Source organism: Bombus flavifrons, chromosome 2 (genome assembly GCF_040668555.2).
Source record: "Bombus flavifrons isolate JBK064 chromosome 2, iyBomFlav1_principal, whole genome shotgun sequence".
Lineage (NCBI taxonomy): Eukaryota > Metazoa > Arthropoda > Insecta > Hymenoptera > Apidae > Bombus > Bombus flavifrons.
The window spans coordinates 1,040,267-1,063,877 of NC_138443.1; the positions used below are offsets into that span (position 1 = coordinate 1,040,267).

General features: G+C 32.3%; 2 protein-coding genes across 6 annotated transcripts in view; one reads left to right on the forward strand and one right to left on the reverse strand.

Annotated features, from left to right (window-relative positions):
* Fkbp59 (FK506-binding protein 59kD) overlaps positions 1-23,611 on the reverse strand; it is a 172,689-nt gene that overhangs the window by 78,972 nt on the left and 70,106 nt on the right. The gene's annotated exons all lie outside the window — the stretch shown is intronic.
* The window catches only part of LOC138186730 (uncharacterized), a 205,949-nt gene that overhangs the window by 11,074 nt on the left and 171,264 nt on the right, over positions 1-23,611 (forward strand). The window lies entirely within an intron of this gene.

Here is a 23,611-nt window from a genome sequence, read left to right on the forward strand (position 1 = left end):
TAGCTGGGTGTATATATTATATTTTTTTGGAAAGTAAGAATGAAACAAAGTATTATATTGGGTGTCCTGAAAAAGCATATTTTTATTTAAAAGAATAATATAGTGAAATAAAAAAATAAAGCAGTTGTTAAATATATTAATATCTTTGATATATAATAATTTTCCTAATAAAGATTTTTAGTGAAATTTTCTATTGTGACACCTTTTATAATGTTGGTTTTGCCATGTAATAATTTCGTTACGAATTCCTTAATTTGTATTATTAGTGATATTGTATGTATGTTTGAAAAGATTTGAACGTTTAGAGATCTTTCTGTAAATATATCTTTTCTCTCCAAAATATATCCCGAGCTATCAACACTTGTATTGATCCGATACTCGTAACATTATCCAATAGATAGAACAGAAAATATTCTGTTATAAGTTGTCGATGCTGAGCTTGTTCCATCTTTTCTCAATCTTGTCAATTCCTTTTGCGGTTATGCTATAATATTTGAGACATTAACAGGTTGTTTAAAATCGAACGATCCTTTTATTGAAATTATTTAGATCTGTACATACTTATTTTTCTACAAAAATGCACTAGCTTTAAACATATCGTAATTTTATCCGTCATCGAACGTTTCAACGAATATTCATTGCGAGTATTCGTTGCAGCGACCAATTTTAATCGAGCCGTTTAATGTTGTCCTGGCATGAGATCAAATATAAGATCAATATTAGCCATAGAATTCGAAAATGTCATCTTTTACGGTTATGTCTCGAGCGTTTCGTGCTTTCTGAACAGTGATTAAAATCGAAGATTCTACTGGATGCATGCATCACTGACGAAACTTCAACTCAACAATTTTCCTTCTGCTTATCTCATCCTGTCAGAACCATCTTTGAAACATGTAAACGATAAGCTTATTGGAGAAAAATATGATAAGCACAAGTTCGTTGATTTTTAATGTTACTTAATAATTAAAAATGCGCACTTTAATATAATAGCATATTGCATATTTAAAAAAGGAAACAATTTATTCGGTTGGAAGATATAAGCCTCTCAGCAATAGATAAAAAATTCATAAAGTTTTGTGAAAGAAACTGATGCTCGTACATATCTAATACATATTTAAAATATGACAAGCAATATTTTTAAGAGAAATCAATATTTCTGAGGTAAATATCTTTGAGAAGAATCCCATAATCAAATTTAACAAAAAGATAGTTTTGGTAATGTGTAATTGATCGAACAATGTATTAAATTCTTAAATTGCCCTCATATGAAAAATATGACATCATATCTTTCTCCGGTGATCTTTATATATCTTTTACATTGACATTTTCTATAAACGAAAGTAGATATCCGCACTTTAGCAACGAATTCTTCTTCTTATAAAACTTGTCTCATCCTGTTAGAATCATCTTTAAAATATTGAAACGATAGACATATTTACGTGTCTCAACGACAACCTCCGATCTTCGTAAACTAAAATTTAACAACGAATAATGTGACCTATGGCAACGAGTTCCTGGTGACAACTAGCTCCATTCTCTCCTGCGTTTCTCTACATCCATCTCCTTTTGTAACGTTAAACGACATTACCATTGAGTCGCCACTACGCTTTGCTTTCGAGATTAGAGTGAAATTGTATCTGCCATCGCGATCGGAAGTTGGACGTGTACCGATTGTTTCTCGTAACGGCCGAGTTGCGTTGGATAGTTCGGATAAGTGGTAGATCGGCTGTGTGGCGGCAAAGCGTCGCATCGATTCGTCTGTTTCAAGACGGATACAAACCTTCAACTATTCCAAGAATTCCGGTGGTTCTGGACACGTGTCGGCGATATCACCGAAAACTTCGCGAATTCCATTTCGTAAATACGATTTTCGATTCGTTTTAGGAAGTACACGACGGTACTTTTCAAGTTGAATTGAACCAGAGGCCGATCTTGAATTCCATCAGTGAAAGGAAGAGTCGCATTGCAACAATGCTCGATTTCTTCGTGGTTCATTATTCAAAAGAGTGTTCTGAAATTATCAGAGTGACGTTGAAATCATTGACGGGTGAAATTCTCTGTTACAGGGGAGAAGCTCTTGGTTGCAAAATTGTTTCGAGGTTTTTGAAACTCAAGGTAATGAAGACAGGCCCATTAATGACCTTCGAGTATGAAATATTCACCCTTGGAAAATGAGATTATACTTGACAAGCTCTTTATTTCCAAATTCTTTAATTTGTGAATCCCGAATAAAATTCAAAAGGTATTTCTAAAATAATAGAAAGACTTCTGATATTAATGGAAGTAGTGATAGTTAATATTGTATATAGCGGTATATATATACAGTAAACAGTAAAAATATTATTTCTATTCTACGCTTCCTGACTAGGTAATTTATATTTTGCTAATTTCATAAAAAGAGAGTAAACGCTGTTTCTATAAAAATTATATATTCTTATATATTTCTTATATATAATTCCCTTATATATACATAATATGTAAATATTTGTTCATCATTAATTCATATATTTTGTCTGATTTCAAATACGGTTGCTACAAATCGACCAGACTGTTCCGATGCTTGTGACCTAAGTAGCCTATACCTAAATATATCTACTACGTTTCTTTTTTATGTCCTCTTTCTCTTTAAAAATATTTTGTATATGAATAAGGAGCACAACAAAGAAACGAGATCAGCGAACGCATTATATTTTCACGAAAAAATACGTGTAGAGAGACTGGCTCGTTAACATCGCCAGAGCTAAACTAATTCTCCCTTGCTATCGCGTTGCATGCTTGGCCTTCTGCGGGCGGTGGTGTCGCGCGCGGGAAATAAGCCGTGCTCTTTTGAAAATAAGGACATCACGTGGTCCACTTACCTATTCCCAATTACTTGTAATTGCCCTCTTCGTTACCGTTTGAACGTTTCTCGTATCAAGCGTTCCCTCGGGGAAAAGTTCCAGCTGGAGGCGAAACGATCGGTCGGCTTTCACTCGCGTGACGAGCATCATGCTACTTCAATTAGTAGGCCTGTACGATACATGCATGCGTGCCGTCTGCTGACGGCTACCTCGATCGGTCCATGTTCATGTTTTCAGTTCGATCTTCCTTGTTGATCGTGCGCAATGGCGAACATCGATATTTCAACGCGTCTAGAGAAAACGATGCATTAAATTTTGATCGGCGCATCGAGCAGCCTAACTCGCATAGAACGATCTTGTACTTTCGATCGTTCTTATCAGTTGTCTTCGTTAATGCTGAAGGAAAACTGAATCAGTATAGGATTGAATAGCTCCGCTTTTTCTTGTGCTTATATTAGCGCATTGGTATAATGATTTCTTCGTACTAAATATTGCAATATTAAATGTATATATTTCAATATTAGAATGTATATAATTTGTTTTTAACTAAAATTATTATTCTTTAATCAGTTTACTTGTTTTCAACCAAGATTATTATTTTGTGATCAGTGGCTAATTGATAAATTGAGCTCGAGTTTTTCAAATCTGAGACAGCGTGAAATTATTTCTACGTTTATTTGAGTGATGTTCTGTACTTTTTCGTTGAAGTATGCGTGCAAGTGCTATTCGCTATGAATGTAAGAATTAGGAATTCAATTGAATTGATTCGATAATAGTGTTATTATGGTCTAGAAGTATGAATTTCTGAAGTGAGGCTTCCAGGAATCTGGTGATACAAGCATTAAGGGTCGGTATTTTTATAGTTTATAACTCTAGTATACGATATTACACGAATTCTAAGATTGTTTCATAGATTAACTTTCGAGAATCCAGATTTGTTCTCAGAATGGTTTCCATTAGAATTGGGATACTAGCTTACTTGAATCTATATTAGTTACCTTGCTTTTACGAGGGTTTTGCTATTGTTCTAAGTTTGATGTATTTCCGTGACATAATCGTATTTTAGGAACTTAGTGTCATTTAGCTTTGTCTTCAGTCATTGTATTAGAGTAGTACATATATCTTGTATTAAACTTGATCAGTGGTTTTTGGTCATAACATTGTACTTTAATTCTGAAATTTTAATTGCAAGATTTTTAATCTAAGAATAATTTGATATGAAAAAATTAAAAGGACGCCCTACTACGCATAATGCTTCGTACATTAGCAATTAATGTTTCATTAATACTATGCGTATGCAGATAAAATTGAGAAACAGAAAGCGTTTATCTTTATGAATGAAATCGAGTTCCTATGTGAGTTAATTCAGACAATTAAAAGAGACTAACATTTCCTATTGTTTCGGTGTTCGTAATTGATACTATTCGCTGTAATTACATTTTGTTGAACGCAAATAACAATGCCACAACACAAATAAGATCATGGATCCGTCAAATATTATTTCTATCAAACTACTCGCGATTGATGTTCTCGAACGGTATCGACGTTTGTAAATAATGTCTCAGCGTACTACAAATCGTGTAATCATCCTGTCCGGGCATGCGTAAATGTAAATAATTTACATACGCCAACGGATGAATTTTAAACAAATGTTCCTGTATATAAAGTACTCGTAACGTGATATTTTCGTAATTATATACACGAAAATTATAATTCATAATGGGTGGTTGGTTGCTCGAGTGGGAGCAACGGTTGGCTGCGTTTGTTCTCGTGCGAAGTTTAATTTGTTAAGTACATCATTTGCTATAATCATTTGCTAGTGCTAAATATTTCTTCGAAAAAATTTAGATATATATTATTCATATATATGTATGTCATGTTATATGTATATAGCTTAAATGACCATTACATTAAATTAGATTAGCAATTAAATATTATTCAATATATTTATACAAATATATAGAAAGCACGGCAGAAACAAGTAACGGCACTTCATCCCGGGGTACAAAACGAAAACAGTGATAACGAAAAGCATCTGTTCAAAGGTTCCAGCTGTAATCAATTTCCGCGCATGCAACAGTTAATTACTCGATCCACAGTCGGGTGGGTCGTTTCCACATCGATGCGCTTAATAAAGTTTGTATTGTGAATCGCGAGTGTGCATGTACATACTCTGTTCGGTCAAGTTACGACGTCTCCGTTCGAAACGCGGTGATCATGTGTTTCTCTTTGACATGCGTGACTAAGCTCGAAACATACGCTCGGTTTAGTGCAACAACGTTCGGTAAATGACGTTCATATACACCGATGCCGATTACTTCGTTAATTAATTTTCGAATTAATGTGTACGCGCTAAATGACGCTTAATCTTGCTAAAAGCACTGAACCCACGTATATGAGGATCGCTGTTTCCCGCGATATCGTACCTCGACGTCGAGCTTTTCAGAATTTCGGATTTGCTATCAATGACTTCTTGAGATTTGCTGTTTTGAAGTAGAAGGGTAAATGTTTGGAGAAACATTTGTTAGAATGAGTAAGCAGGTTTCAATCCGATGTCTGTGAGACCAATGAGATAACACGTCCCGAGGTAAATTTTACAAAGACGATACTGAGTGGCTTTTGATGCCACTGAAATATATTCGATCCCGCTATAAGTGGAACTATCTATACATATGTTTGTTATACATATGTATAGTCTTTTAATACCTATACTTACCTACTATCTTTTAAAATTATGCTGACAACTTATCTTTTTCAAAATTGGGTGTATTATTATTATATCTTTGCATACGTTATTAAGGAAGATTCGCCCTGGAATTTTTATAGCAGTAGCAGGTATAGTTTATCGTACAGGAATCGAAATCGTTGTTGCCGGATTTAATCTATAAAATCTTTGCACAAAATTTTGTGATATTTCCTATGATTTTTACGAAGAAACGTATATCAATCTAGTCGAAAAGTTCGTGGACTAAGTTATGCAAGTCTTGTCTTCTCTATGTCTGGTCTTTCAAAGTCGAGAAACTTTTGGTTAAACTAATATAGGTAATTTGCATACATATAGATTATGCTAAACGTCATGTAATCACTCGTGCAAATTCCATGAACTATTGTTGATATTCTTAGTATCACCAATTATGAATTAGGAATTTATTTGTAACTAATACAGCGTATAATTTACAACGATTATTGTACAACATCCATCGATAATGCATCGTATTATTCTTCTATTAAAAACCAGTAAAACCACTCTTTAAAGGGATTAAAATATAAATATCCTAAAGAGCGCACGAAAATATGGGAATATCTGTTATAAATTCTTTTTCAAATTAATATCCTTTATGAAGTATCTCCATACTGTCACATTTAACTAACCATTCGTATTAAAACATACATTGTCGTGGTGATTAATAGGGATAAGTCTCAACTGAAAATGAGTTAAAGATAGTTGCAGATGTAAACAGATCGTACACGAATCCTTTCTTATTCTGTCTGCGTTTTTCAGTTAATCTACTTTTAGTCACTCGTACCTGATTAACGACAGAAATTGTAGAGCTTCCACCGAAGTCTGTTTGATCCAGCTTGTAATATGCCGGTGTCACAAGCAGCCGTCATTATTTATCGCGTATCAAACCCTACTAAAAGATTGAAATAGCAGTTCTCGTTGCTCTCTTCAGCCATAATATTTCACTAACTTATTTTCTGTCCGAATATATTCACTTTACATTTTACGTATATATTCCTACAGGTATCCGACACGCTGCAACGAATTCGTATCGACGATTCGTTTTATCCGTTTCCACGATCCAGGTATTCCCACTCGAAACGAGGAGCGACCCACAAATATTTGCGATTTTCAACGTTGTCTAAAATTTTTCGATAAATTCCCACTCCGATAACTCATAGACCTAAATCTCCTTAGTCTCTCTGCGTATTGTTTCACTTATCAACTGTTGCCAGATGTATAATCTTTCACGTTCAGCTTTCTAATATCCTAGTTCGATCGAATGGATCGGATTATCAATTTGGAAAAGAAAAATTTCCACGTGGAAAATTCGACTTCGGATTTAAAAGAAATACGAGACTGTTTGATTAAGTAATTCTATTTATTTGTAAAGTAAGTAAAGTTTTTCTATCTATGTGACTTCTGACATATTTCTAATAATATTCATAGTAATGTGACATATCTGGAATATAGATGAAAGATGTTTATGTAAACTTATGACATGGTCATATACTGCTCATGGATATAATAGCTTAATTAAATTTTAAATAAGCGATAGGGCTCATGTTGCGTGAATGACAATTGTGCGTACTTCAAGGGATGCTTCTCTAAAAGGATGTACAGTGTTTCGAGAAACGTAGTTAAAACTGCAAAAATGGCTACAAAAATAAATGGTAAAGGTATCTCACTAAAGCAGAAATTTCTCCTATGATACGAGCGAGATGATTTGTACATTCGTCATTTAAAAGAGGGAATCGGGCCTTCATCGACAAAATCCACGTCCTTTCACTATTGGTACCCTCCACTAATTCTTAAATAAACCTCGTAAGAAAAAATTTAAGCTCAAAGTTTAGAAAAGCATCATATAATAGTACTTTCCACTTGTTGGAAGAAAAGAGACACTTTTGCCCGAGCCGATTCAAATGTTTCATTTGAGCTTCACAATGAAAGTTCCATGATATGCTCATCACGGTTTTGGCAACATAGGATGGATGAGTATTATCGGGTCGTGCGTTTTGGGAATTGTATCGACGCGTTGTTTTTAAAGGAGCCGCAGTTGCTCTCTCGGGATTAGATCCCAAGCGAACGCGCTCCTGTTCTAGATTCTTCATAGAGTAGCGGCGACCATTTTACTCCTACATTTCCTTGGAATAAACGCAACCGTTTTATTTACGAGAATGTCTTCGCGGTCCACTGGGAGCGTTGGCTACGCTATATTATTATTCGATTACATTTGCATTGCATGCGACTGAGAAATAAGCGGGACGACGTGACGCGGTCTAGGTGAAGTAAGCAGTAATTCGATAGAGGTTTCATGGAAGGAAATCACGGAATCATGATCTTGTTCTCCTTCCTCATTCCGTAATGGTTATCCAACCTCTCTTCTTTACATGTTATCATCGATATTTTTTTTCTTCCTTTCCTTCTTTTTTTTCGCCCGTGATCTTTTAGATCACGTATGAATTTTCCTCTCGAATTATAAGATTTTGATCTTGCGATTCTTAAAGTAAGATCAAGCGCTACTTGATGTAGTCGTGAATTTAAATAGGGAAGACATATATCCTATTTGTTATCGACGAAACGAAGATGGAAATATGATAGGATTTATTTACTGAAGATCTTTGCATCGCTTGTTGTTACTATTGTAATACATTCCTTTTATTGCTTAATTTGATGGAGGTTCCATGGAAGCGCGATCCTGTTCGCCTTTCTTCTTCCTCATTTCGTAATGCTTATTCAACATGTAGCGGCATATGATTTAGAGAACAATTCAAATCATGTTGTTGTTTTGCCTCGGAGTATCAAGACTGTTAGGTTACAAGTAATGTAAGAACAAATAAACTCCGGGCAAAACAATGTCGCTGCTACATACAACCGTCAAACGTAGACGAATTCGAATTTTCCGGTTCTCCCCCAACCAGTATAAATAAACGGACGCGATCGCAAGGAAAGGAGTTACAGTCAGTTGTCGATCGGTTTTCAACCAGTTATCAACGAATTATCAGCGATCTAATTAACGAGTCATTAGCGATCCTATTTTACGACTTATACATTGTTTTAGCGAATCGGTTAGTACGAGCGTCTTTGCGAGCATTATCTGTATATCAATTTATCATTTTAAATATATTCGACAGTTTCAACAACAAGCAATAATATTTAATAAATCTCACGATCATACATCCTCTATACAAGCCCTCTCCACAAACATTTCTTCCCAAAATGTTGATATCGACGTTCTCTTTCTTCTTTTTCTTCCCTTTAGACCATGAATGATTTTCCTTTCGATTTCGTCGAGTTATGAGCAACTCATGGTAATCTTGGAAACCATAAAACCGCGATCTTGCGCTTGTTAAAGTAAGATCGAGTGCCACTTCACCTAGTCGTGAATTTAAATAGGACAGACATATTTTCTGTTTGGTTACGATTGGAATAAAAATGAAGATATTATGGCGTCTACTTATTTCTCGAAAATTTTGCGTTCGTCGATATAATACTACAATCGCCAAGTTATGGTATATAGTTACAAAATACCCGACTATCTGAGTAGTTTATACTGATTCTTAGTTCTTAAAGTACAAATTTTAAGGTACAAATTTGTGTAACGTGCGATTAAATATAGCGAAAGGCAGTTGTACTGATTCGGTTAACGAAATATCGGAATGCGTATTTTCCGAGTAATTTCTAACCGTATGTCTGACATAGCAATCTAATCCAAATACCTACCCGTATTATGCCACTTTCCGTCAGATTCACCCTTCGTACGAACGATTTATTTTGTCTTCGGCTACAGTTCCGCAACTTTTACACAGCCAGACTGATAGTAGCCGAAAGTGACTGCCTTATGTAATGTGGTCGCGAGCTCAAAGGCCTATACTTCCCGATTAAATTCCGTAGGACATTGTAGTCGTTGCGTAACGTCGCATTTTGTTCCTGGTATCTTCATAGTTTGGTTATTTTATTTGTAGGAAAGATAAATTGCATCATTTAGTGGAATTTATAGAAATTAAGATTTGACGAAATTGTTAACTTCATAATACTTCATAACCTTATAATTGTTTAGCCTCATAAGTTACAGAACACTTGTTAGTTTTGAACATAAGCTATCATAAAATAGATCTGTAATGAAATCTTCAAAACCTAGTATAATTTAGTTTTCCTCATAATATATATGATCAAGAAGTTTCAAGTTCACTTTGCGATTACAACATTCAGTTATATTCTGTGTATTATGATAAGAATGTGTTCTATGACATGTTTGAAATGGTTTTGTAACATATTTGGTGTAGTAGAATATTATGATCATATGTACGATATAAATGATTTTATGCACGGTGCTTATGGCAACAATGAAATGTGCATTTAGTCGATTGTATGTTATGGAAGAGATATTTATCACTTCTGTGATTTGTTCCATATGGACTTGGCCAGCTTAATGGTTTTAACTTGCTACATAAATTCGCTGTATGAATTTTATGTGCTCTGAATTTGAATTGCGTAAAAGTTGATGTTTGCTGCAACACATCAAAAACAGAAAATTTGTGTTGTCTATCTACAGAAAGTAGAAGTAAGGAGATTTTGCCTTTATGCTTAACGTAACAGTGGATATTTCAGAATAATAGATATTTAGGATTTGTAATTTACGAACACAGTTTTGAAATAATCACTATTGTTTAGAAATTTTTAATACACTACTAATTAAAAATTTTCTTGTCATAATTGAAAGGTGATTTTTTCTTTAAAACAATTTTCGATAATAACGAAAAAGTGTTGTACAAAATAATTTACTATCAATGCAAATTAATATTAAAATTCGTTTATTATCAATATAAACTCAATTTTTTTTCTTTTTTTTTTTTTTTTTTGATACGTTGAAAGGATTACGAGTAAATTGCATGGACGCGAAATTGCCAATGAAAATTTTTCGAACGATTTGCTGACCTTTTCCACGAGCCTCGAACAAATCAACTGTGTGGGTAGACATGGTTCCCACGTTTTGATTTGTGAAAATTATCTAGCGATCGCGTAATTTCTGTTCCCAGTCCGACTTTTCGCAACTTTACAGCTCATTAATCGTCGTGGAGACGCCAAAAGAAATTGTAAGTTTTCCGAGTCCTAATTACCGCGGTAAGTTTCTTGACCATAAATAAATGAATTCAAGAAAGTCAGGATAAAAGGAGATGCAAATACTGAATCTTAAAAACAGCAATGAAGTCACGTTTCTGTCATAAATCCTGTTCGTGTAGTAATTTTTTGCATGTTTTACGCTACCCGAACAGTCTCATCTTGGTAAAATTTCGTGATAACGTTAAGTACAAGGAATTTCATAGAAAATGACCTCCTCTTTGGAAATAGAGAAAACTACTGTGTGCTTTTAACATTTATTCATTAATTGTGGCTTTTACCTTTTTGAGTGTTCTGTAATATACATATAATTTACATTATTCTTCTGTCCTTTTATGCTAGAGGAATACATTTGAAGGGATAGGGAAAAGCATAAAAAGTAAGTTTTATTATAGGAGGGTGACTTTCTGGATCTTATAAGTATTAAGTTTGATAAATCAAGACGAACGAGAGGAATATGTTACATATTTCTTCAGATATTTTACGATTTCGTAGATACCTTTTAGTTTCGACGTCAGAATTTCTGCAGCAGGAAATGTTCTTTCCTAGGTTCGTTTGATTGTAAAAACTTGATAGTCTTGCTTATTTTTTTAGGATCTGACAGTATATCAAACGTGAAGTTAGTAAATATTTAGGTATCTGCCAAAAATTTCTGGAATGTCCCCAATTTAACATACTGTTTGACCTTTTGCTAATATCAAGATGTGCGGAATTCAAGGAAATGATATTTAGCTCGTCGTTTCACTTTTGTAATTTTTAAAAGTATTTCGTTATTACTATTATTAGCCATAGAATGGTTTTCCTCTTTTCGATATGTTTCTATCATTATGTAAAAAGAAAGAAATTTTGTAAACTAACAATTGAATGGAATGTTAACAAATATTTATTCGCATTATTTTCTTTGAAATACTACTTGTTTTGAAAATATCAAAACTTTCTTTTTATACGCTGTTAAACAACTATAACATGTTTGTTTGTGTCGACGATATTAATCGTAGCGTATTGAGGGCTTCTCTATTTTCCAGTGTATACCTTCAATTGATAATATGCAATTACAGCTCCAACCACGAATTATTATATCGCATCCTGTAACATGTCACGGACCCATGAAACTTCTGTCGATATGATCGGATAATCTGATTTCGTGACTGTCATTCATCATGATTGAATGCACGGGTTATAAATATGTGCATATTGAGCTTGTAACTCCAGAATTATCAGCCTGATCTTGTTTGGAAGACAGGAGTCTATTAATAATGGACTCCAATACTGATGTACGAGACTAGTTTAAATTGTTCAAAGATAAATAGTTATAATTTTCTTATAAAATGTAATTTTAAGTATAATTGTAGTAATTCGTAAGGTGTAAAATTAAAATTTGAATGTGATTAAAATTTTTACCTAAAAAAATTTGTCGTTATTCGAAGATATACATAAATCGTGTCACATATTTCGCTGCATACCATGCTTTATTGCGACATAATGTAACATATAAAGTTTCGTATCTTCCGAATTCAAGAAATTATACTGACTTTGGTTCTCGTATAGCGACGCTACATTATATGTAATATATCACACGACTTGGCTAGTGTTTCAGCGTGGGAACGTTCATGTACTCGTATTTCGCATATGTTATATTCGTCTACGTATATAACGTATATCTATATATGTATATAATATAATAATATATACTAATTATATATATTATAATAAGACATAAGCATTAAAATTAAGCCAGAATCCTTTCTTAGTTCGCTTGTAGTTAAACATCTCACAGATTAAACTTTTGAAAAATTTTCTGTCGTCACGTACTTCTTCCGTTTCTCGCATTTACATTTTACGCTCTTTATTTCTCATTTGAATTTTGGTAAGCTAATGCAGCCATGTATCTTTCGCACACATACATTTACACTTGCTCATTTTTCTTAAACTTAAATCACCAGAATTGCACTGAGCTTAACATAAGACTGATATAATCTCACGCTGTAAATTCCATATTTACGACACTACACAAGCATTAAATAGCAAATAGACGTTAAACGAGTTAATGTGCGAATGATCTTGCCATTTGTACTAAAAATTTGTATCTCTCACCCCATTTCAAGTGACAACATTGGGTTATTTGGAGAACTTGTAGCATTTTTGACAAGCGATATATTCTGCTGGGTATTTACGAAATATGTTTGGTGAGATTGGAAAGGGAATATTTATATGAACATCTGCCAAATAATGAAATACCGTAGTTACACAAATACATAGTGTTCCGAGGTGGATGTTAAACGTAGCAAAAATGGTGGTAGGGTGTTACCGTATTGATAGTGCAAGCCGACAGGAGATGATCCTGCGTGAAGAAAAAAGTTACAACTATAGAATAAAATTTTTTCAAATGTCGCTTCGTTTTTCAGAAAATCGAGTTTTAAAATTTGTTAAGTAGTATAGTTGAACTTAGCTAATGACATACTAGGTGTGAGTAAACAAACAGCAGGAGGTATTCTACGTGTAAAAATAAGTAAAAAAATGTGCAATAAAATTTTTCCTTTTAAGACCTCATTTTCAAGAAAATATGGTAAAGTTTGAACATGTTACACAGTTAAGGACTGGTTTAATGCACGAGTATACTACATTTTCAAATTTACTTTTCTCGAAAACAAAGTATCTTACGAAAAGGTTGTATTCTACATTTTGTAGTTATTTTCGCATGTGAAACTCTAACTGTAACCCTTACTCTTTGTCAATTATTTATTCTTGCTGAGTCCGATATTAGTCAAATTCAAGTATACTTGACAAATTTTTAAACTCGATTTCCTCGAACACAAAGCTCTGCAGGGACAATGTTACTCTACATTTCGTATTTATTTTTTTATATAGATTCGGCTCGTTTCAGCTTATACCATTAATTCAGTAACACTTTGTATATTAAAGAGTATAATTCGGTATTAGTTAGCAGTTAACAGAAAATGTGCAATTTACTAACGTTTGTTGTTGTATATTTATAAATAGCACATGAATATTGAACTTTACTCTATTTATCAGACACAGGTCCATCGTCCATCATTTATTACATTTTTTTTGTAACAATGTCTTTCTAATGTCAAAACTCGAATGCACCAGTAACCACTAAAAACTAAAATTCTTTCCAAAAAATTTATTGTTGATAAAAGACAAAAGGTTTTTCGGAAAAGCGATCATAAATCTACCCGATAAGTAATAAATATCATAAACATGATCAAGATATATGAATTTTTATAGACATATATATGTATGAATTATTCTTATAGCTATTTTTATAGGAATATATCACTTTCAAATTTATATATTATTCTTTTTATTTCGATAACATGTTCAACAAATTATCCTCGCATAGAAATATTCGAAAATTTATTCGAAAAATTGAAATATTACAACTTTTATAAAAATTTGCGAGAATTTATGGTTATAAATATTCACAATAAAAATATGTTGGATCGATGCAGTTTATGTTCGTGGCATTATATAAAAAATTTCTCATGCATTCTTAGATAATAAATGCGAGTTTAGAATTTTTTAATCTACTTTCAAAACGTTATGTGTAATAGATACATATTTTTACATTTCACTTCTTGAGGACTTGATACATATTCTCAATTTTGGATGTATTTTGCTTCAATATTTCAAATAATTTCAACAACGTAACATGTGTAATTTAGCATGGAATGAAAATACTTCATTTCTTTAACTCTGCCTCAATCTATTTGTCCTAAACGATTTTCACTTGACCGAGGCGCACAAAACCTATAAGAAAGGAAACTATCGTTATACAATATCATCTTTTCAGTTCTATTTCTCAATAAACTTTTACCAATGAATTATAAATATTAATTCTTACATTTTTATTTACAAGTGATACTAAGAAACCTACTCGTATTTATATCCATAAACGAACTACTAAATAATATCCGAAAAATATGCAACATTAAAACATTAAAGTTTAGAAAATTCAGCATCACTACATTGCCAAACTACATGATTTATATCTTCACATTCATAATTCACATTTCAATATGACTTTTCACAATACTAACACGAGAAAGAGCAGCAACTCAATTATGCTTGAAATTAACTTCATTTACAGTGAAATTACTAGGAAATATAAATATTGTTACTTCATAAAAAGGAGAAATACTAGCATAATTATACCAATTCAGTCAAAAAATATTTTTCAATTAAAAGAAAAAATATTGCGTAAATTAAAAGTAAGAAAGAACAATATAATATACTTAATGCAAAAGATCTAATATATAATATAATATAGTATAATATAATATGATGTAATATAATAAAATTAATACGATGTGATACAATACAATATAATATGATACAACAAAATAAAATGTGATATAATACATTATAATATAATGTGATATAATACAACGTGATATGACATATCGTAATACAATAAAATAACGTGATATGGTATAAAGTAATACCATAAAATATAATATAATATAGCGTAATACGATAGTATAATGCGACATAATATAACGTGGTATAGTGTAAAGTATTATAATACAAAGTAATATAGTATTACATAGCATAATGAAACGTGATATAATAAACCGCGACATAGTATAAAGTAATATAATACGCAATATCTTATAATGTAATACAATATAATGTAATACTATACAATATAATACTACTTAACATAATACTATATATCGTAATACGATATAACGTGATACTATATAACGTAATACTGTATAACCTGATACTATATACCGTAATAAAATATATGACGTATTACTATATAACATAGTACTATATAACGTAATGCTATATAACGTGAAAATATATAACGTTATACCTTATAACGTAATAAGATATAATGTAATAATACCTTATAATGCATTATTATATAACGTAATATTATTTAACGTAATACGTTATAATTTAATACTATATAACATAATACTATTTAACGTAATACTACATAGCGTAATACTAAATAACGTAATATTACATAACGGTATACTATGTAACGTAATACCTTATCATGTCATACTATATAAAGTAATACTATATAAGCTACTACTACTTAACGTAATACATTACAAGGTAATACGTTATAACTTAATAACATCTAACGTAATACCTCATAATGTAACATTATATAACGTAATACTATTTAACGTAATACGGTATAACACAATACATTATAGCGTAATATTATATGACGCAATACTATATAAGTTTATACTATATAACGTAGTACCATGTAACGTAATAATATAGAACGAAATACTATACAACGTAATACCTTATAATGTGATACTATACAACGTAATGCTATGTAACGTAATACTACTTAACATAATACTACATAACGCAACACCACATAACGTACTCCCTTATAACGTAATACTATCTAACGTAATACTATTTAACGCAATACTATATAGCGTAATGGGATATAACGTAATACTTTTTAACGTAATACCATATATCGTAATACTATATAACGTAATACTATATTACGTAATAATGTAGATCGTTACACTATTTAATGTAATACATTACAACGTAATACGTTATAACGTAATACAACTTAACATAATAACATATAAAACGTAATATCTTATAATATCATACCTAATACGATACAACGCAATACTATATAACGTAACATGATATAACGTAGTACTATATAACGAAATACTATGTAACGTAATATTACATATCGTAATACGATATAACATAACACTATAAAACGTTACACTATATAACGTAATAATATATAACGCTGTAACTTACAGCGTAATACTTTATAACTTACTGCTATATAACGTAATACTGTATGACATAATAATATATAACGTAATGCTACATATCGTAATACTATATTTCGGAACACCTTGTAATGTAAGGCTATATAATGTAATACTATTTAATGTAATACTATATGCCATAACGTAATACGGTAAAACATAATACTATATAACGTAATACGCTGTAACGTAATACTATATAACGGAATACTATGTAGCGTAATACCTTATAACGTTATAAGTAAATAACGTAATACTATATCAGGTAATACTATTCAACGCAATACAACACAATGTAATACAATATAACGCAAAACCATATAACGTAATACAATTTTATGTGATATAGTATAACGTGATAAGATATAAATTAACGTGATATAACGTAATACCATATATCGTAATACAATATAATGTGGTATAATATATCGCGATATAGTATAATGTAATATAATATGAGGTGTAAGTGTTGTCCGTGACAATTGTAGCTGTTGGCTTGGAATGTCGCTGCTGGGGTACTGCTGTATTTTCTTCACATTTTTAGATGCGTGGAAGAAAAATCGGACTACGGGCACCGGGATTTGAACCCGGATCCCGAACGTTCGTAACCTAAGGCGCTAATCACTGCGCTGCCGTCGTCCGGTGGTAGTTAGTCCGGTGCCACAAATATTACGCAATATAATGTAATATAATATAATGTAACGTCATATAATATAACTAAGGTTATAGAACGTGATAGGGGCCAATTCAATACTCGACGTTTTGTCCAATAATTTATTTATTACCTCGACCAAAAACATCTTCACAACTGTTATCTCGCGACTTATAAGGACGAGAGTTTAATGTCAACTGCACTGTTGATCAACTTTCTTCCCTTTGTCACATTTCGATATCCCCAATACGCACGTGTTCGTAACCGTCCGCTATCAGTAGTGACAAACGCCTTCTTCTCAGTATTTGAAGGAAGGGTAAAACGGATATCGATGGGTCATTAGCTCTATCGGCACTTACGCTTTATCGCGGCCTTGTATATGTTCGTCAGTCATTTATAACCAGCCTTCCAACGATGCTATTGTAACGTCAACAAATATCTCCAACCGACTCAGGAGACCTGAACCGCCTTGCATGCGATGCCGACTCCCAAGACAAAACAATATGAATTCGGCACGTAGGCATAAGATAAACGAACATCTAGAAGGTCTGGGTCTTGATCGAGGCTTCAGTCTTTCGGTAACGGTCTACTGACACACTTGTAATCCTATTATAGAATAAAGGTATCTCGAACTCTGGTTCAAGAACCCAACATTCTTTTTATTATTATTTTCCCATTATTTTTAGGCGACACTATACTATGTACCGAAGAACCCGTAGAAAAGAGAATATTCTCTGCAGCCTAGTACCGCAATATAACGTAATATGATATAACGTGTTATGGTATAAGGTAATATAATAAAACGTAATACAATATAACGAAATACAATACAACGTAATAAAATATATTGTGATATGGTATAACGTAATACAATAAAACGTAATACAATATAACGTAACATGATATAAAATAATATAATATAATATAATAAATATAATATAACATAATGTATCATAATATAGTATATCATGATATAATATAATATCATATAATATAATATGATATAATAAAATAACCAATGTAATATAGAAATAAGGAATCCAATGTAAGTGTCATATACAGTATAAAAAATTAGAAATAACAACTCAATAATCTCCTTGTAATAGGCCTTGTATCTAAAGTAAAAATAAATGAATAGACAATAATAATATTAATATAAATATTATTTATTGCTGTTTTATGCCTCCGTCGCTATTATATGACTAATCCCTTGACTTGGACGTTTTCTGCTTCTCTGTACTCGGCTATCAATCTTGGAAAATTTTATGTCAATGGTCATGCTCATGTATCAATATGTAGTTCTCACGTAGTTCTGGAAAAGTTCGTTCCCTTTGCGAATGCATGTGTCGTTTTATATGCCTTTTATACGCGTCTTGAACGGTGCATTGGTATGCGTATAAACTCAGAGCGTTCGTGTTCTGTGCCTGTTAACAAGAAAAGGACGCCAGACGTCTATCGCCTCGATGGAAACTTTTGTCCACATTGATGTTGTTCCGGTGATTGGCACACGAACGACCAGCTCGTTCTCTATAAGTTTGAAGTTTCCAAAATATATGAGCATAAAAATTGCATAAATTCAATGGACATTTCGATCGCGATGGCTATAGAATTCCTAAAAAATATTAAATAGTTAAGATGGAAGAAAATTTTTGTTCCGATACGTACCTAGTTTATTTTCAATTTATAGCTTTATTTTAAGATTTGTTCACTCAATGCGTCTTTAATAATTACTAAGCTGCAGATTCTGATACAAATTCACGTTTGTATGATTACTGAATGAATAGAGATTTGTTTCATATTTCAAACATTGTAACGTGTACTTTGGATATTTTTGTATTATGTGTATTGTGCATTCTCTGTACATTTTTTTATATTTAAATTATACATGTTATAATTAGTCTGGTGTGGCTAACGTGTAAACATGTTAAACGAAAGCTAAGCTCAAGGGTTGAAGTTACTTTTATATTTTCATAAAGGGTAGACTCTGAAAGTTGAAAATTTTATATAACAAAAGAAGGACATATTGACAAGTTGCAAGGTGTGTAGGCATTTGAAAGCAACTGAACAGAGGTAAATTGAAATTGCTCGGATCTCGTATTAAAGCATAAGAAAGTATCAAAGTACTACTTCGTGAGGTATAGCAATAATTCACAATTTTTCAAGCCGTTCACGACCTTTGAAACACTTTTCCTCCGTCAAGGATTTAAATTCTCTCGCAGTCTGGATCCTTTTAAGACTTAAAACGCTTTCGATGTTATCAATCGCCACGGTAACTTTTGTGTTTGAAGTTAAACTTCATTAAAAGAAACCCGCTGCTGCCTACTGGTTATTAACAGCAATTCAGAGGCTTAAAGAAGAGGTGATAAAATCTTAAAATTGAAAGAACATTACAGTAGAAATTAAGTTTCTCACTATTACATTGGTTCATAAAAGTATTTGAATACTTAACATAAAGAACTTTTATGTCCATACTGTATGTGTTGTATAAAACATTTTGAAATATCATTAGCACTCCAATAATACACACCTATCATAGTAAAATATTGGTATAATTTGAAGCCAATCTGAAAATGTATACAGAAATATATACATATTCCTACAAATATATATAAAAATATATACATTTTTATTTTTGTATAAACTAACTCAAAGTGGTTAATTCTTTTTTCGTGTCCATGTCTTTTAGGATATTTAATGTACAGAAACTTTTCATCGGTAATGTACTTACTCTTTGTACATTCGATAAAAGAATCACTCGATTTAAAGCAATCGAAAGAATTCAGAAAAACGTATTCAAAACGTACATTTGTCTTGTTTTTTTTATCGGTATTCGTATTATGTTATATTATATATAACAATTTTAACTTGTATTATATATGAGAAATAATTCTTTTAAGTCACAGACAGTTAGACAGAAAGTCGTAAATCGTAATAGAATTTAGTTAAAAACATGGATCTCGCGAAACTGCCTGTCATCAAACCGTGATGTTTCTTTATTTTACGTAGGTACGGAAACTCTATTCGTTCTGAGCCTAAGGTGGTAAGGGCTTAACCCAGAGCTTCCGTTATTGCATTACGAGAAAATAGGTCTCAGAGGTGTGTGGCAAAGTGTGCAGAAGCATCTCAGGTTATGCACTTCCGAGAATCGCATAGATTTAAGGATTAGCTAGCTACATTCGACAACGTGAAACTAGTGTGACAATAGTATTCGTGTTTAGTGTTAACACAGTTGAAGGTGGTAGATTGCATCTCGTTCTAATATTGTTTCTATCCAAAAATTTATTTTATTCGATCAGAATTATTGAATGTCACTGAAAAATTAGTCAATACACTTATTTTTTATTTTCTAGCCCTTCAATATATTAGATACTGCCTGCCATTTTTGGTTTTCTTCTCCTTATTCGTCGTAAATGTCTGTAATACTTGAATTCGTATTCTATTTACCATACTGTAGCGCTTTCGATTATGTAACATTTAATTAATTTATAAACTAGAAGAAACTACGAATGAACAGCGTTATAAAGGATATATTAAAAAGTTTCCAAACAATATATTTAACTGGCATTACAAGATCAGCATTTTTCCGTATCACAAGAATATCATCTTTGCCAGAGACGTCTTCCTACACCCTCGGCGGCGATTAAACCATTCTTCGATCAAACAAGCATAACCACGACTCAAACGAAGGAAATTATACATCCCCTACGTGGCATCCTCACGTAAAGGGAATATTGACTGGCTGGATTATTGGTCTCTTGGTAAGGAGATCCTTTCTTTGCGCTGCGGACAAACCCGTTTAAACGGGTGCTGCTGGTGTGTTAAAAAGGGATGGCCAGTCGAATTGAAGGAACTAGCAGGCGCCTATGATAGAATTTGCCAGCACACATCACAGTGTACGCTACACTCTCACAAATATGTAGACACTTGCCTTTTTTTAACGTAATGCAATCTAGTTACATAAATACAGACGGAAAGACTCAGGACGATTTATACTTTATTAGAATTGACATATATTAGGATAAAATTTGGTTCTAGAAGTTAACGTGCAATAAAAAGAATTGGCGACTATCAAAGGAAAAAGTATAAAGCGTCACAAAAGACTAGTAAATCACAGAAATACATTACTGACCTCATTATTGGAATCCCAAAACATCAGAGGTCTTCGAAGAAATTAACAATCAGATCTGAAGGAAGGATTATATATTATACATGTATATAATATACCATAATAAGGTTACGATAATATCACGTTAAGGCTTAAAATAAATAATTAGCTGATATTTCACATGATATATGTATATTTGTTGATTCCACAAGAAAATAATAAATATTACTTTTGACCATTAATTCATCCACTTTACTAATATTCTGTGTCGTTAGTATAAATCGAACAAAGTGTCCATGTACTTACGAGCGACAGTAGAAAGGGTAGCAGAGGATCGAAGGAAAGCAAGGATTGGTAAAGAAGGAAAACAACGGGAGTAGAGAGTGATCTAGGGAAGAAGAATCGCGAAGTCGCTTGAACGGCGACGCTGCACATGGCACCTCCCACGGAAGATCAATATCCCTACCAATCGTATTTCTCTCTTGACTACGGCACACTGTCTCTCCTCAGTGGCACGATATGAGCGTCTTCTCCTTATCAATTTCTCTTTCTCTTCTTCTCTTTCTCTTCTCCTTTTTGTTCCTCCTCCTCTTTTTCTTTTTCTACTTCCGTTTCTCCTATTGGTAGTTTTCTCGAGCTCGACTTTTCGCGACCGGTGCCGCGAAACGTGCAGCCTCGCTCTTTCCGAACGATTGACCTGCTGTAATTTCTTCAATGCGATTACGAGGATATCGGGAATTTCGAAGGAGGTTCGTCCTGATCGTAGATAAAATGAATCAGGGTTAACTAGGAATGTTTGTTATGCGAATAATTCGTTTAACGAGTGCTGATATAATACAGTAACTATCGACAATATTTAAATATTTATTATTATTATTATTATTATTTATTATTTCCATGCAGTATAGTTTTTAAATTTAAATTAATTATTACTCTATCTTAATTATATCAGTTATTTACATATTTCTTGAATACCTATTATAGAAAATTTTTATGAATACATTTTACATGTTGCGTGAAAATATGTGAAATTTTATTGGCACCGTAATGACATGGCTATTGTGATAATGATATTACTGGTAAAATTTTAAATCAATTTAATGTTGTATATGAAGGTTACAAGTCATTCACTTTAACTCACTTTTACTTGGTAAAAAATTAGTATATAACATGAATAGTGAGTTTGAACCTAGAAGATGCCATTAAGAATTGTGGCTTATTAATATAATGAACAATTGATTGTCCAAATATTTCTGCAACATCTGTGAAAACGATGTGTCTATTCTATGTATATTTTCAATTTTGTTTCAAACTTTAGCAATATGTATAATTATGATAGTCGTATCTTATTACAGTGCTAAATATATTTTAAGAAGTTTTATAACACATATAATATATTCGTATATGATTTCTACAAGTGTTCAAATACTTTGGTGAGTTACTATAGTTGTTGGGTGAAATACATGCTTCACTTAATGAGTGAATTTGACTATTTTTTAAAACTCTTATTTTTCTTCTACACTTAATTAACGTTACTGCTTTAAATTCAATTGTTCTTCGTGTTTTTGTTTCATCCTACGGCCACTTGCTGTCGACGTATCGACCAAGCTTCCCGTTTTTCTGTTGGGTCAACAATTTAATGAAACATCGGTCGACGTTTAAAATCTTTTTTTTCTTTGTTAGTTTGCGAAATTCAAAAGCATTTCCCTTATTGATTCCGAGCTTTTGGGTCAAATTTGTCTATGGTATTTGTATTATACAAGTTAAATAATATTCAAAATTCTCTTTAATCTCTTGAATTCTAAAAATTTTCATGAGACGATCGATTCACAATTCCAACACATGATTACAGCGAAATTTTAAGAAAGATCAAGAGCTTTATTTCGAAAATAGGAAGACTCGAAATGTTTTGTTTATAAATTTATTCTCATGTTTTATCAGTGATAATAATGAGCGACAAATTTTCACATTATCAGCGTCACTATAAGGCTCTAGTTGAATATGAAGAGTTAATTCGTTGATCCCTGAATTTCATATGTTTTCATCCAAGTTTTGAAACAATATTTTTCTGCTTTCTGTACCATCGAAATATTATTATTATAGATATACTAAACAGTGAATTTTTCGTGATTTTTTTTATTTACTCTCAAACATCGTACTAGCTGTTCAAGATTGTAATGGACGTATATAAGTATTATTGAAACATCCATGTGAAGACGTCACGGATGACGTTCAATTAAAACTTCTGTCTTAACTTCGAGACAAAAATACCGACGAAATCACGTGTCAACAACAAATCTGCCAACCTATTTATCGAAATTTACACAGAGAGTTGGTGAAATAATTTGACGTTGGCTCTCACCAACT